Source organism: Anopheles funestus, chromosome 3RL (assembly GCF_943734845.2).
Source record: "Anopheles funestus chromosome 3RL, idAnoFuneDA-416_04, whole genome shotgun sequence".
Classification (NCBI taxonomy): domain Eukaryota; kingdom Metazoa; phylum Arthropoda; class Insecta; order Diptera; family Culicidae; genus Anopheles; species Anopheles funestus.
The window spans coordinates 17,838,970-17,856,667 of record NC_064599.1 but is presented as its reverse complement, the minus strand read 5'-3'; the positions used below and the strand labels follow the sequence as shown (position 1 = coordinate 17,856,667).

Genomic DNA, 17,698 nt, shown 5'->3' with positions numbered 1-17,698 from the left:
CGGCACCCAACTGTGCTCTCTCTCTCTCTCTCTCTCTCTCTCTCTCTCGCTCTCTAATCAACCGACATTTCTTCATGTTAGTTTTAATCAATTCACAGTGTGATAATTACTCTGATTGTTTTGCATTCATGTGGCCCACCCGTACGTGTGGCTGTATGTATGTTTCAATGCACTGTACTGCATTAGGGAAAGCCAACGGGGGCAACCTTCCCGTTCACAATCGAGCTAGCAGGGAACCAATTGCCACGTTCAGCAATATCGTTACAGTGGTCCCAACTTATTACGGCGGTATCTACTGGCTACATTCATCCATACAACATGGAGAGTTGTACCAAAGTGGGGAACATAAGCGATAAATTAGTGCTACCACTTTTTTATGGACAGTGCCAGTACCGAAGCTTCTGGTGTTGGGAGAGAGAGAGAAAAAGAGAGACGAAAATGTTAGCACCATCCTGTATGTCCGGTCGGTTAAAAAGTTACAACAGCTTCACTTCTTACATCTTTTTCGTGCTGTGCTCCCCTGGAGTATTGGATGCCATCGGTACGTATTGACCCTTGCGCTGTTGGGAGTGGGTGGAGGTTTTGTACACCCTCACGTACGTACCGTACGGATGCTGTAGCGCGTCAGTGGCACTGGCTCTTCTCTGCTACTAATGTTACTGCGGTGCAATTCACGGGAAACTCCCGGACGGTGGTAAGAGCCGTTGCCACCGGCATGCTTTTGCAATCTAAACGAATGAACAGGACACTGAAAGCACTCTGCGTGTGTCTGTATGTGTTTATGTGTGATGCGAAGCTTCCCCCCTGCTGGACACTGCAGTTATTGCATTTTCTATTGCGACTATTGATTTTCATGTGTGGCGGCTCTGTCTGGAAGTTAGTCCCCGCAGCTGAACTGTTGTGGCACTCTACAGTGCCCGGCGGGGGGTTTTTTGACGGTACATTTCCCTACAGGTTCGCGTGACCTTTTGCCCGTTCGGTGTTAGTTCGTTTCCGACACATACACCGCTATGAGGTTAGGAGTGTGGGTGGAATTCTGATTGCAAACTGGGATGACCACTGGGACGTGTGTTGCGTTGGGAATGAAAAATCAAATCATAGAACAAATAAATGAATCCTTTCTGCGTTTCTTACCCGTACCCGATGACGCGGTGTGTGTGTGTGTGTGAATGATAATGAAGATAATCAGTGCTGTATTCTTTACTGCGTAAAAAAGCACACTCCGTGTACAGTGTGATATCCAGCAGCGATGAATGAATGCGAGCTAGTGCGTCAGTGATAACAACAACAGTGTGAGCGCGCGAAAGCTGTTAATCATGCCACATTGACAGCTGTGACGCATACTCCTCGACTACTACGCTCTCGATCGAATGTCACAGGCCCGGGTTAAATTCGTTTCAATTAAGCTGAATAAAGTTTTGATTTCGCGCAAACGATACCATCGTGGCGTTTAATTGTCGAGAGTATTATAGCCCAGCCGAGTCGTCCAATCGCCAAATGGCCAAATGTGTGCGTTGATGGGGATACGATGGGGATACGAGATACTAATGCACCTGCACGCCCCAAGGGTTCATTAATTGAGGCTGATGCATTTTGAATACGGTTCATCGGAACATTCAATTGTACAAATCCCTTTGCGTCTGCATCGCTCTATTGCCATTTTGGGTCCAGTTTGTAATGAGTGCCCACCATGATTGGCAACTATCAGAACCCCTTCAGCACACCTAAAGGAAGGAGCAGGGGGAGGGGGTTGGCACGGTTGGGTTATTGTCCAAGCGTATCACTTAACGCAACTAGCACGGTTGGAGATTGTCCCATCATGCTGAGTAGTAAACGAATGTGGAAGAGTTGCAGCTGCAGCCAATTAGAAGATATTTTGCATAACAATTGAATCGGTAATGAATATTAGCTTGCGGGTTGATAGTAGCTTTCGTCCTACTGCAGCTACCCCCCGGGCGGGGGAAGCTTTTCGCCTCCCCTTTATACATATATGGATGACTGTTTTGTCCACTTTTAATCAGCCAGTGCGGTGTAGAACACATTAACCGCCGATACCGTAATAGGCAGTGGCATTGATGCTTATATCGGTGGTTCGATTAGACGAGTTACTGCCGGAAGTGGTTGTGGTGATGCAGTTGAGAGGCTTCTTGGTACGCTTGGTACATCAAATGGAGTGCTTTCGCATTCGATGATTATACCTTCGGTGTACGTCCAAACTGACCAAATAACCCGTCACCCTGTTGAGATAGTGATTGCAAATAATCAGGCAATTCCTGATGCACAGAACCAAATTCTAATTTGCAGTTCCACCCCCTCCCGGTGATGGATTTGATCCGGGAAACCGTAGGTGTCAAGTGGCATTTAACGGAAAGTACACAATAAATACTTATTTCGGTATCGCATTACTGAAGCAGTAAGTGTGTCCGTTGTGGAAATTCAATTGTTAAGTTCCAAAATCACTTTTTGAAAGCTTAAAGCAGGATGCACAAAACGTGTATATACGTTTGAACTTGTTGTCCATTATTTTGAAACTCTATACAATATGGGGTTGAGAAATGTGTTCGATACTGGAGAAATTCCACTTAACGCATTCGAAATCCACTTGCAAAAGGATTTTACGTCCGTCCGGTGTGATTTCCAAGGATTGACAAGATTGCAGCTTGCAATGTACGTGTAAATACAACCCAATTCGATGTGGTAGCACCATTTTAATTGTGTTGATGCAGGTACAACATCAAACATGCATGCAGGAAAGCTCTCTTCACAAACGCTCTGTCTCCGGTGTGTCAATTCGTCGAATCTGGGAAGCTCTCATTTCCCATTACCCATCAAAGGAGCCCTTGAAACAAAAGGGACTACGGAAAAAAAAATAGAACACCGGTACTGAAATTAAATCAAAGGACGCCATGGTGGTTGTGTGTATTTGTTTACACAATATTGCCCTCTCGGGTGCCACTTTAAGGTTACAGGCGCATCGCACGAGTGCTTGATGTGCGCCACCAGCAAGCAGACAGTTCCCGCTGAAGCGCTGGAACTCAATTACTTTCAAATTTTGACAACGACGCGCTCGGGGATCTTCGCTACCGTCATCTCACTCATCGATCAAATTACGCGTCTCCCCGCATGCTGTGTGCGTCAGTTCCGCATCCGTCGGTTCAATGTTGGCTGGGGTTTGGGGTTGGTGTTCTGTTACAGAGCGACGGGAAGGTGGTGGTGGTGCATGAGTGCAGACAGAATCATGACAGCGCGCAATATGTTTATTTAGCACGATGTTTGCTTCTTAAGGGGTTCACACATAGGAACAAGGGTAGAAACACCACAAGTATACATGTTTCGCAACGGCAAGACGCATCTTTCTTTAGCAACAAGGACGAGCAAGGATTCTTATGCTACTCCATCGCCTCCAAAAAAAAAGGGGGCCCCCACCACGATCAACTGTCAGGGCGTCATGCTGAAAAGAGGGGCGTCAAAAGTACGGCTGATGTTGATGGCATTAACATGCGCATTTGCCTGAGATGTACTATCCTCCTATTCCTTCACTTCCTTGAACGGGGGTGGTTTAAGTCGCTTGGAAATGAAGAAAGGGGGGGATTTCTTTCTTTCTTTCACCTTCTTTTACAAAACGAAGTTTTCGTTTTCGAAACCCTCAACTTCTGCTACCCCACAAACCGTGGTTGTATTATTCCTGTTGTGAATGGGAATTCCTTCTGGATGATAAATATACTGGCCATGATTAGCTCGTTCTAGATTTTCTTCCCATTCATCCAGAGTGTGCTGTAGATATGCTTGTGTGTGTGTGTTTTGTGTATAATCATTTACTTGCTTGCTTGATAGAATCTTGCTCTTTTTATTCCAGGAACTAAAGGGCAACAGTACACCTTCAACATTAGACGAGGCGATGCCTCGTCCTGCATAGCCAAACACACATAGCCACCAGACATGGGTTTGGGAGACTTCGCCCGAGTTCACGCGGATGATGGATGAGTGCCGGCGATTCAATTCCGAAACCAGGACGAAGTGTCAGTGTGGAAAAATGGAGCACACTCTAAGGGCAGTGGGCAAAAAAAACCAGGATAGTGTAGCCCGCGAGCTCATAAAGGCGACCATGAAGAATGTTCACGGTAAACCCGAGGTTGGGCGACGGTTTACTCCATCGTTTGGCATTTGTGAAAGGGAGTTTTTTTTCTCTCTCTCCCTCGATATTGTCGTCTATGATACTAAAACGGGAACCAATCTCGTTCACATCGCGGGATCAAGCGCGTCTTGATTTGCGTGTTTAGCGTGGGCATGGTTTTAAGCTGGTTGCAACAACCATTTTTCATCATACATATCTCTCTATTGGCCTGAGAGTGGCTGTTGGGAAAATTCTTAGCAAAAAAAAAGGATCCCTTTTTAGATACATACGAACCGGACGGTGTGACACTTATACGTGGTGTTTACTTCTTTGCACCAGAAAAGCTTTCATTAACTGCAAGTAAAGTTTCATGGTTGGAAGAGTGATAAATGCCCGGCACTAGGTGCGATCGCTTACCACGCAAGCAATCATGCTGAAAGGATGCTCCACTTTGTGTATGTGGAAATTTAATTCACACTTGAACGATGTGCTGCCGCTAAGCGAAACTGTCAACCACGTTCAGGTTACGGAATGGATTGGACAAGGCGGAACAATTACCAACCAACGATCGTACTACGATCGATATCAAGGGTTAGGAGGAAAGTGGTAGAAACCCCATACAGCCATCACCTTCCCCCCAGAAAGAAGCAAACGTAATAGAGCTTTATAATGATGACAGATTCTGTAACGCAATTCAATTAAGACACTTCCCGGCACCAACTGGTGCGAAACGGACCTTCGCTTCAACCTTTCGGTTGCATTTCTTTCGACACAAAAACGAAAACCTCGGCATGGGGCGACCGATTTGAATGGACCAAGACTTGATTGATGATGACGGTTTTTTTTCTTGGGGAGGGTTAAATAGGAGAGAGAGAGAGAGAGAGAGAGAGAGAGAGAGAGAGAGAGAGAATGGTGATGTTTTTCATCTTTGGTGTGTGTTTGTGTTTTTTTTTGGTCTAATTTAGAATGGAGGGAAAAATTGAAAGCGGAAATTGAAGGACCCCGTGCTGGTGGGTTACCAGCTTCCTGATTTCAGCACCACCACCACCAGGGGTGAAAATGAAGATTTATATGATACCCGGAACGAACCTCGGAATGGACCTCAGGGCCCTGAATGTTGCTAAGGGTTACAGGTTTTTCGGGATTGAAATGGTTGCCCCTGAGAACCATGCTGCGCCATCTCAAGACGCGTAATGGATGGATGGTGACTTTTTGGGACAGTGCACCCTAAGCTGTTGTTGTTGTTTACCCGCGAGCAGATTATTTCCTTTGCACGTGGCACGTTCGCTCTGTTTCAAGTAATATTAAGATGGTAGTTTTAGTGTGTTTTTTTTTGTTGTTCACTTTATTTGTGCTTCCAAAACGTGAGTTTTGATTTTTGTTTCTTCACTGTGAAAATGATTTATCGTGCAATTGTAAGACAAAGTAAGCAAACAAGAAATCATTACCGTAACTAGATACTAGAACACGAATTGCACAAAACAGGTTCAGGGGCGACGTAGTCGCGAGGGATTCGATGGTACTTTATTTGGAAGCTTTTTCGAAAAAAGATGAAATATAATACTTAAAACAACATTGATACTACACAAATTGCCCCAGCATCTCATTGCCGACCTGTCGATTTCAATATTTTCATTACCGGGCGCATTTGCCACACGATAAAGTGGATGGGCGCTAGTATTATCTTACGGATACGGTGCTTGTCATGTTCTTTTGCTTGTCTCACTTTCTCGTGTTTTTCACCCCCGGCGGTATAGAGCCTAGGCCTATAATGGTGTGATGCCGCACTCATCAACCCCCCCTTCCGTATGGTGTCATGCAAATCCTCAGCATCCGATTTAATCGAAAGGTGTTTCAATCAAGAAAAGCCTTCCGAGAATAGATAAAAAGGAATGTCTAGTGCAACGAAACACGAAACAAACAAAAAAGATTGGTAAGAAAAACTCCAATTTCTATGATTTGAAGCGGTGCGTTTTTCTCATTTCTTCTTTGACAAATACATTCCATTTTCCACATTTTCCACCAATTCTTTTGGGACGAATGATAAGAATCAAGAGGCAAAAAAAAGCGAAGAAATACTATAGCACAAAACCCTTTCTTTGCGTTTCGTACAAGTGCGATGGTTGAAGCTTGAAATCCGGTACCAAAGACGGCTACCGAACGGGTAATGGAGTGTCCTTGCCTCAAGGCAGCAGAAAAGGCAAGAAGTGTCATTTAAGTAGAGTTCTTCAGCATAGTATCGGGGTTTTTTTTTGCTTCATTCCGGTGCCAATCCTTTTTGTGGTTCAAACAAACCGCTCGATGCTTGTTGTAAGTCGAGACAAAGATTTTTCCTAAAATAAAAAGGAAACGAAGTAATGCAATACAAAAAAAGAAAAGAAAAAAGGAGAAAGGTCAAGTGTGAAACAGGGGAATAAAAAAAATATCACGACTAGAGAATAAAAATCTCGGTTAGAAAGTGAAGAAATTGCAAAGGAAAACGAAACGGTGGAAAGACAAAAAAAAAACAATGTTAACAAAGGAACTAAGGGAACGATAAAATATGGACGAAAGAATCCAATCTGAGCTGTGCCGGGGAAATTCATTTCCTCGGTAACGGTGAGGTTATAAATGAATATCTTCTGGCTTTTCTTCAATTTCGGGTGCTTCATTGCTGCAATCAAAACGGGATATCCAAAGGGACGGGACAGGGCAGAAAAGGCGTAAGTGGTAAGGTGATATGCTACCAAGGAAGGGTCAAACCCGTTGCCGGTTTTTTTTTTCCTTTCGCCCGTGTCCATATTGTATTGGGGATACTTTGTTTCTATCGTGTATCTCTCATCGTGCTCAATGGTGTAACCGTGCTTGACGAAATTATGATCAGAAGGTTCAGATTTGGTGTTGCCGAGGATGGTGGGGTTGAGGGAGGATACTTTTGTAGCCTCTGTCCCTGCGCCGGGATCAGACAAATCGCTTTTCTCCCAAGACGAGCATCTAAAACAACGTCCTCTCGCCGGCAAGCTATCTGAATACCCAAAACAAAACGAAAAAGCTACTCTGTGAAAATGCGAAAAGGACTCCCGAGGTGTACCGGTTAAAGGTGTGCCCACTATCGACGGTTTATTTTTTGGCTTTCGTAGATGTTTTTTTTCGTTTTTCATTTGGAACCACACACCACTTGATTAGGAGCAGACGGTTTCATTTTGGAGGGGGTTTTTGCGGAGATTGTGAAAGTATTGCGATACGTTATCCTTAAACTTGCTTCCCTCCATTCACAGGGTTGAATGGTTGAATGTTTAACATGCAATAAATATGTGAAACATCTGTCCCCAAAGCTCGGAACATCAGCCCAGAAGATGATACGGTTGGGTGGTTGGGATTTTTTTTTTACCTTCCTTTTGCTAGCTTCTGTGGACAAAAAGGCTTTTATTACATGACGATGATATGTGGTCTAGTGTGAAGCGTTTGATTAAAGAATGGCAAGAGTAATGGGTTATTGGAAGGGAAGATACTTTGACAAGAAATCATCTTGACGAGCAACGCAAAAGCTGTCACACAAAATGTGTGTATGTATGTGCGCTCCTTTTGTTAAAAGCTCAGTACAATACTGTCACTTTGGAATAGAAAAAAAGCATCCACAGTAGCTGCGTATGATGAGCATACACTTCGACATGGCAATAAGCCATCAAGTTCAATGCAACATCTAACCACCATCATGGGATGGCGTGTCCAGAACCTTCGTCAATATCTTTATCCTCCGTGCACAAATGTCCCGTCAAAAAGTTCCGAAGCGAGCGGTAAAAGTCAACCGTAAAGTGCGGGTTAATTTTCCAAAGCCGAAAGTTTTGGACCCACCAAGATACGGGTTTTGACAACGGTTATCGATGGTAGAAAGTTTTCGATTGGGTAGCTATAGAGCCGTACCGACTATCGGTCATTTGTGTGCCCGTATTTGTGCGCAATATTAAGTGTTTTGAATTTACTTACAAAGCTGGAATGGGAGAGAACACGGCGTATAGTGTTTGACAGTTCGCCAGTAACTGTCAAATAGACGCAAAACATAGTAGTAACACAACGCCCTCTCTGGTGTATAATCGAACCAAGCGGTGACAGGTTTAGTACAGCTGTATTTTGTAGGGTTCTCTTTTTGGCCAGCAATTTGAAATATCTTGCTTGTTAATCTTCTGCTATCTACTGTCCCAATGTTTTAAGGGACAAAAATAACACCAAAAAAAAGCTCAACATTGCTGCAAGTTTTCACCCTGTCTGACTGGGATGGAGAAGCGCAGATGATCGTTACCATATTCTTTTGTTGAGCGCTCAGTCCAACTGACAAACTGGGTTCGGTGCGAACACAGTTCTCGGACCGTTGACGTTGGGTGATTTGAGACTGGTACATTTTCTGATGCTTGAAGCGTCCTCAGTCGTCGGTCACCCTGCGCACACGCGACCGCTCGTGGTGACTGTGAAAGGAAAGCTACCCCGCCGTGAGCACTGGGGAAATCAGTTTTCCGGTCTTATTACACTTTTAATGAAAGTCAGGATGAAAGAAATGAAATACCAACTGGTTCCGAGTGGTGCTGGTGTGTGTCTGTGTCTGTGTGTCACATCGTTATGGTACCGAACGCCAGAGGTTAGGGGCTATCGTATTTTTGCTACGCCGTAAAGTGATGCTACCGGGGACAGTAAATCAGGTGTGGATGGTACTGTATATTAGAGTGAAGAAATGAAACCAAGCACCTGTGATGGAGAAGCGATGAAGGGATGTTTTTTTCCCCCCTAGTTGTTGTCTGTATCATGTGTTCTCCTGTTGCAGAGATTCCTGGTTAAAGTAGTAGTAGGGGGCGGCGAAAGATTAAAGATAGAGGCAACGAACTGGTGGGTGATTTCTACAAAGACAGTAAGAATGATTGGTGCGCGCCAAATGACAGACAGATGATGCACTGCAATAAGAATATTTCCTTTATAATAAAGCGAAGATATCAGAGATCATTACGAAGGCGTCGATAAAAAGGGAAAACGTTGACAGCGGCAGTAGATTAATGTGTTGCAGTTGGGCATGCATCGAACGTATTTCCGAGGGATGTATGTTTTTGTCACTATTAATTACAAAACCACACCAGCAGCAGGGGAAATATATGAAGGAATTCCCATACGAACGTAAATGTTCCTTATGGATACATATTGCTGGAGAGCCATCACCTGAAGGATGCAGGGATGAGATATGATGTGTTTGGATTTCTTTACAATTTCCAGATGCATAAATGTAGAAAAGCGCCGATGTCCTTAATTACTTACTACGGGTGTTGTTGGTTCTGTAATGAGAAGGGAAACGAGATACAGCCATTAGTAAGGGGTTCAATAGAGAGAAAATAACGATGCATAGAACATCGACACTGATTGTATTGGAAAGGAACATATTAATGTGCGATGTTGAAGTAGCAATTATCATTTAAATTCATCATTCATAAATCGTTAAGAATATCCTCGACAAGAATTTTATTTACAACTTCACAGTCATCTTGCGGGTGACTGTTATTTCACATGTTTTGTATAATAAATAGGTAGTTTAATAATTTTATTTTGTCTTCAGTTTAGTAGATATTATCAGTTTTAGTGGCTGTAATATCTATATGTGAGAGGCAACTAAAATTGGAAAAGTATTTGGTTCATCAATTTTTAAGTTCACTGTACTTCTTCCCTAGATATTAAAAACACATTGTGTAACCCATTTGGCAGACATTTTGACAAAATACACATTTTGATAGGTTTTAAAAACAATTAAAATTTTACGCTTATATCGATAAAGCGGTATTTTTACTCCACATTTTGAATTGTTTTTAAAAATTTAAAAGACAAAAAAAAACTTTCTTTTCATGTACAAAGGGTAAACAAAAAAATCACCCTGCTTGTGGAATAAGATGAAAACGATTCTAGGTTTCACTTTCTACCACGGGTGGAATGTTGTTTTTCTTTTCCTCCAATTTTCGCTTACAACAATATCCAGCAGTATCTGTGTCGCAGTTTTTTTCACCTGTGATGCGTAATCCTTTGTAACTTGCACACCAAAAAAAAACAATCCCCAGGACAGACAACACATTGCCATGATGTAAGCTTCTTACTTTCCTGGGAATACGTTTTATCTCATAGCTACGGTTCACCCTATTTACGCGTGTGATAAGCGCCCGGAGACGGCAAACAAAAATGAAAATAAAGATAATATTGTATCCGATGCAGGAAAAAGAAAGCAAAAATTGGTGCGGTGCCGGGTTGGTGCCAAGGCAAACAAACAAAACCAATCTCCCGTGTAGTTTACCGGGTTGCAATGGGAGCGCACGGGACGATAAAGATTTTAGCGTTGCAATTTTCTTTCGTTAACACATAATCGGAACAAGCAGATTTGCCAGCAGTTGTACAAGAGGTGTAGAAAAAAAAAACAAAAACAAAGATGCCTACAGAAGGGGTGTGTGAACAACGCGCATTTCGAAATGCTTGCATATGAAGCTGAGAAGCTGCTTCCGTGCTTAACGATCCTTTCACGAATCCACGATCAAAAAAACAAGAAGAAACCGAACAATAACACCATAACAATGTGTTGGATTAGTGTTTTTCGAATCGAAGAATCAGCGCTATGATCTTGGCCATGCTCGAAAAAGGTACGGAGGCCCGTATGTGTATGTGTGTGAGAAAAAGTAAAAGGGGAGCCAAAAAAAACGAACCCATTATATACTTTTGCCAACGATGAGATGGCGCTGCAATGCAACTGTTTTATTCGTGCACTTCACATCACTTAAAGTGACTCCGGGGCATTATGGTGTGGAGCATACCATTTTCTCGACTCGGGAAGCTGCTGCTGTTGGGAAACATTTTATCGGCGAAAGGGAAACACTTATGATGGCGCGTACCTATTATTTGTGCACCGAGTGCGTTTTACATCATCTCTGCCTCCGGCCGGTGTTTCGGTTCCTTCCGCCTTTTTGCTATAGTTTGCTTCATCATCATACGATGCGTGGAAATCATTCATGAATGAAAATGAAGCAAAGCTAATAATAGTCATCCATAAAGTGTTAACAACAAGTACCTAGTCGGTTTATGATTTTGTTGTTGTTTGGGGGAAGCTTAACGGTGCAGATATTTCCCCCAACCTTTTTCGAAACAAAACAAAAAAATCATCAACGAAACAACAGTCCGGTAAATATTCAAACAGTTAGGTCTAATTTCGGTTAATGGATTGAACTGAAACACCTGAAACGGGGAGTGTAGCAAGGTATTTTTTCCGTAAGGGTTTTGGCACCATGATCGTGTCGATTGGCAAGGTGTAAAATTACGGCACAACACTTGTCTTAAGCAGAAGATGCTTTTTTTATACACATGCACCATGAGTCGAAATAAATAAAGCAGATTTATGCAGTATGCACATTCGCCAATGTTGGCATTTAATGGAAAACGAAAGATAAATGACTGAAAAAGAGAATATTGATTTTACTACTATGCGTACTAAATACTTTTACTTTTAACCGTTGGTGGAAACGATTTCCAGCAGGTGGAGCTTGTTTTTATAACAATTAGTTTTAAATAATTATTTCTACTCATAAATGAGTTTAGCAACATTTTACTGTATTATTCTTGTTGCGTGCTAATTGCTCTTATGTTTAGTATGAAATTGGCTTTATTTTTTTCAGTTCTTTTTCTTGTTTTTTTTATTATGATTTTCTTATTCGTGATCTTGTTGATAAATTTGTTGGGAGGTTGAGCTTCCAATTTCATGTATGAAAAACAGTTAGTAAAATTTACGTTTGTTTTTTATTATTTGATATTTTTGTTATTTATTTTTTATTATTAAATGATTTTATTAAATCGATCCATTTGATTAATTTTGTTAGTCTTTTCACTTCTGTTTTATTTTAAATTTTCTGTAGCACTTTAACATTAGATCTGTTAAGTGTTTAAACGATTTTTTACTGACGGTAACTTTAATAACATCTTTTCGATCAATTGGTTCATAGTTTACTGTTTTTTTAGCTTTTTCTGTAGAATGGGTTAATAAAAGTCGTGCATATTTCCTTTTTGAATTAAGAATTAATAATCATTGAAAATAATGTAATCAAATGGCTGGTTCGGTAGTTTTTCTGATAATCAAGTAATTGTAGCTCCGCGGAAAATTGCTTGAATTTTTGCTAAAAATTCCACAATATTAATTATTTATTAATAATTCAATTATTTCATCACGGAATGGCATAACAGCTCCTCTAATTGTTTGAGTATTTGGATAAGAAAATAGGAGAAACTGTGATTTATCTTAAGACAAGAATCAAGAAATTTGCAGAGTAAATTTATAATCCACCCTTCAATTTCTCCGACATTAGAAAGCATGAAAAAATATACATATTTTGGCATGGTTCCAAGAATGTTTACGATTTGGTACGAAAAGACAAAGCAACGATCATCCGGAGGAACATTATGATGCTGGCAAAATGCCCATCACACTTTGTGTTGCCATAAATTACGCAGCGTCTGATTAGTGCAACAAAATATCCTAGCACAAACAAAAAAAATACAATGAAACGATTAAGCTATTATTGTTTCTATTATGATTTGGGCGCGAACTGGTGCCAAAAATTGCATCCATTCCGTTGCTGGATATGCAAGTTCTAGGTACAGTGAAATTGGTAATGGAAATAGACAACGAAAAAAATTATCATGAAGTTCTGCCTGGGATATAAATCAAAAAGTTGGCTTACCGTGGACACTTGCTAGGCTCAGCGTGCCCCCGGTGACAAATTAGTGTAGAGACCGCAGCGTTCGCGTAAAGCTTTTTTAGGTTGCTTCGAAGCGCTTGCGTGGGTTTGTCAAAAAGAAACGCTGCATGATTTTTTTGTGTGTGAATCATAATATGTATGAAACACACGCTGCTCATGTGCTGGGCGGTGGTAAAAGAGAAAGGATTAAAATGTGTTTTAAATTAAAATTTAAGCAGAAGAAACTAATCCCCGCGTCTACTTATCGTACAACCGAAGAACCATCACGCAACTTTGTGTCTAACACATCGTCGTAATTCAGCTGACGGTGCCTACGGTGCTATCCGTATTTCAGATGCAGTTGGCATAATATGGATTTAATACTTCATAGATAAAAATCTGCACGCTTCTACTCATGTCGAGCTTTTTCTCTCTCTCTGCCAACGGTCGCTTTTAGTTTGAGTTCCGCTTGAAGAAAACGCGACCGGCGCTTAGGTCTCTTGGCAATGTGGGAAATTTTTATTTAATTGCAATCACAATTTTTGCAAAAGTTGTGCACGTTTTGCACGTTATACCGTCGCTGGAGAAGGTGACAAACATTCGCCATTGGGTAGAATCTTTCCACCGACAGTGACACGTAATTTTAGCAGCGTGCGTTTGCCGTTGTTCGGCAACTTTTCTGACGGAAAGAAAAATGGTTAATTGAAATCCGGGCATCCCTTTTGTTGGATTGTTTTTTTTTTGACAAAATGTGAAATTTATAAAAAAGCTGTGTAACGTAAAACAAAATTGAGACTTTCATGAGCTTTTTTTCGTGGCAGAGTATCGCTGAAGTCTTCCTGAGTAAGTTGGCGATGAAGCAAAACCTCCCTAAAGAAGTTTTGATTACGATGATGATAAAAATAATTGAAATTAAATTAAAGCGATTAACTAATTAAGAGTAATCTTAAGTAATTCTCACATTTGTCTTAATTAGCTGTTAAAAAATGTTGGGAAAAAAGAGGTGCTAACTACGGCTTATAGATCTATAATTTATTGTTTTTAAATAACAGAAAAGTCGCTCGAACAATGAACAACGATAAAATCTTCATTTAACCGAGTATGCCCGGGATAAGGCAAATTACAAGGAGGAAATGCCTTGCGAAAATTGTAATTACCTCAGCCGTGTGTGGCTGATAATACGGCAAAAGCCGTAATCATGTAATAAAATAAATAAAAAAAAAATCTTCATTTATTTATTATTCGTTTGTGACACGACAATCTGAAAAGTAGGGACCCGGTGGTGTATGTGATAAACGCGCGTTCAAATTCCATCCGGTTCAAATCCCATCCGAACCGTCTCCCCATAGAATGAACTGCCTATCCGGCTACGTGGTAAAATAATTCTTGATACGGCCAGGCTGTTCTAACCGAGCAAAAAAATAATCTGAAAAGATTTTTTCGAAAAATGTTTAGGAACATCGTTGACTTTATTTAGTTTTTTTCCTTGAGTTTTTTTTTAGTTTTTTTAGGATAATCAATCCTGCGTACGGAGATACGGACCGGTTGGGATTCGAAGCAAAGTTCTGTCTTGTAAGACTGACGTCATTAGACATAAACCACCAGGAGTACTTAAAGGATATTTTTCCAGAAAAGATTCAAAATAAGCTAGCTTGTTCTTACTTTCTTATTCATTTGTTGTCATTTAACGCCTAATGAAATTGTTTATCTTGTAACGGAATAGTTCCAGTCTAGAATCTAACCACGAACTTCGCTGTTTTAGACCAAACTCTAAGTCACGTATCAATCAGGACAGAGCAGGTTTTTGGACGTTCTTTAGTTGTTTTAAAGCAACTTCTGTCGAAGGTCTGTTCAATATTGTTCAAAAGGTTGAAGACATTTTGTCAGTTTAGAAATAATTTTCAATTCACGACAAAACGATTTTTTAACTTAATAACTTAATATATGAAAGCCCAACTTAGTTTTAGTTGTCCTAAAAATTGGAAAAAAGCTCCAAAGACATGAATCAATTAAAACCGACCAATCGTTAACAATCAGCTGAACTATTTAAATGTTCAATCCATTTTACAGCATGTTTACCGCAGCTGTGATTAAGTTGTTGCTTTAATCAAAACCCTCCTGTAAGTGCATCATGCGGCGTTGTTCTCGATTTTCCGTGCCACAAAAAATGTAAGGCCTCTCTTTAAGCCATCGTCCAGTTTAATCAAGACATTAAACTCCCTTCGTCTGTGGGTCTGGAAAACCTACCTGACCTACCTTTAGCAATAATTGGCCAATTAATCTCTGCGTTTTACAATTGTTCATTGGTGGGAACGGAAACGAAAGCAAAAAAGAACAAACCGTGGATAAAGAAAAACGAAGAATGTTGGAAATTGGTCAATGGTTAATCAGACGTGAGGAATTACGTTACAGGAAAATAAGTATTTTTTGTTTTGCCTGTTTTTCTAATTCAATTTTTCTTCAATAGAATGCACGGTTGCATGGGGGAAACAATTTTAGGCGATATTGGCGATTAAATGGGGTCTTTTAGTTTTCCCTTTTGTACGCAAAGAACGATGCATGCTGTGCGCACTCGTGTAACAGTGTCGATGCACTGTTGATGAAAGCTAATATTTCATCAAACGCCTCAATATGAAAACATTGACTTACGTACAACGTCGTGCTACTGAGTCAGGGGACGTTTAGCGTATCGCGTTTTCGGTACAACTTAATTAAGTTCATAGTTTAATCGAGCAAGCAAGGTGGTAAAGGTTTCTGTGCTGCAAGTGGGAAAATTCTTCTCCAACGTGTTCAGCGTAGATCAATGGCAGCTTCGTTACGATGAGCTTGCGTAGGGCTGAAACGGTGAACGCTCGGTGAGTGTGTGCCTTTTTTCCATCCATTCTTCTAGAGAACGATCAACCCGTATATACAAACGTTTGCATATGATATCATCGTTCGGCAGTGAGGGAAAGTGTACCTTTCGCTTGTTGTTTTTCTTTCCTCTTTTGCTCTGTTCGACCTGCCGCGAATCGTTTCGTGTTTTCGGAACGCTAAGCTGTTGGGTTTCACCGTTCAACACTAGACACCGTTCCGTTTATTCTACAAAACCATCCTGTGGTGCTGTAATGATTCGATGGTATACATTGCCCTGGGTGGCGATGGGGGAAGTGACATGACAATGTTAGTAAAACTTACCCCCGAAAAACTCATCCCCGCCCGGTGCTGTGTGGATCCTTCTGCACTATACCGTTGCACGTCAATCGTTGAACAGAAAGAATATTTTCACTTCCTTTTGTATGAGCATGTGTGTTTGTATGTGTGTGTGTGTGTGTGCGTGGGAGTTTTCCTTTTCCAACCACCTCACCCCCCAAAGGGAGAGGACACTTTTTTGTCTTCGTTTCATTGCACGCGACCATTTGGTTTATGCAGTTCGCGTATTTCGCTGCCAGTCAAACCACGTGTGTTTGTGCTTGCGTTGGTTGGTTGGATGGCTTTGTGCATACGCGTCGAGGTCGTTTGTTTACCGAACGAAAAAAGGACGAATGGTTAAAATGGTTCGAAAAGTCACAAAACGAAGTGTGTGTGTGTGTGTGGAGCTTTTCTTGTGCATGCGGAAGTGTTTTACAACGTCACTTCACATCACATTTCCCTGCCCAACGGAAAATGCCTCTAATCCATAGACCGAGGTAACGCTTGAAATTGAATTCTTTCTGCGCCTGTTTTAGTCTCCGGATCCAAAGCCAGCATAACGGACAGAGAAGAAAAATCCACGAACCGAATCTAGCACGCGATCGTACAATTTTGATGGGTACACGTTTGAGCGTCGCCATTGGCCTGGATGATATTTTATTCAAGTGGGACAGTGTACATGTATTTAATAAAATAAAACACACCGTTTCTGAGGTTGTTTGTAAGAGTGTGGTACGATTCACTAGCAACACTTATTGGCTGTCAGTAGGGTTGGAAGTTTTCCACCCGCTAGCTTTATGTCCGTTAGAAGCAACACAAGAACAACGGAGTCGCTGGTGGATTTATGTCAACAGTTGTTTGTGGGTAAAAGGTTGAAGTATTTATCATATTTGAATATTTGAATTTAGCGTGTTAGATGGAACTATGGAACGATGGAAAGTGGTTGATATTAAAAAGGATGCTAGTTGGTTTTGTTTAGTGTTGTTGACTAGTGTTGTCTTTCTTTGTTGATAGTTAAGATAATTGTCTGAGAATCAGGTTATGTTTTGTGGTGATGACTAATGGCTTGTCAAGTGGATCATTTCGACATTTATCTCTGCTCATTTCATTATGCACAACCCTAACGTTGAGCGTTGTTTTTGATATTTTAATAAACGATAAGTTAGATGACACGAACTCCATGCAACCAATGACGTAAGTAATAAATATCTTAAAGTCTTTCAAGGACTCTGAACTCAACTGAACTCAAAATATCGTATAAAAATTAACATTACATTTCAATGATTTCCATACAACAAGGGATATAAAATTTAATAGAGAGTTATCATGTTTTACAAATAGAAAAGGAGAGAAAGCTTAGTAAGAATCATTGGGGTATGTCTGAGCATACTCACAACGAAATTTGCGCAAACTTTTGAAATGTTGTTGAAATACCTGAATCCATCACTACTTCGAGTTAAGATTCCTTTATTGCCTATTGGAGTATTGGGAAATTGCCTTGACCCTTTATATCTTCATGTACGAAAACGACTCTAAAAGACTCTTAAATCACCATATCATATAATACCTAAGTTTTAGTCTCCAACACACCTAAACAATGAAAAATATTGCGGGAAAATAGACATTTATTTGCATTCGTTTTGGTCTTTAGAAATTATTTTAATTTATACTTTACTTAACCCTCAATTCACGCTTA

The 17,698-nt window shown here is 40.8% G+C and overlaps 1 protein-coding gene across 3 annotated transcripts in view; it reads right to left on the bottom strand.

The window, feature by feature from the left end:
• The window catches only part of LOC125767998 (myb-like protein A), an 85,831-nt gene that overhangs the window by 52,951 nt on the left and 15,182 nt on the right, over positions 1–17,698 (bottom strand). For all 3 annotated transcript variants that reach the window (XM_049435075.1, XM_049435073.1, XM_049435074.1), the window contains one exon: positions 9,392–9,408. The gene's annotated coding sequence lies outside the window, so the exon portion shown is untranslated. The remainder of the gene's footprint in view (positions 1–9,391; positions 9,409–17,698) is intronic.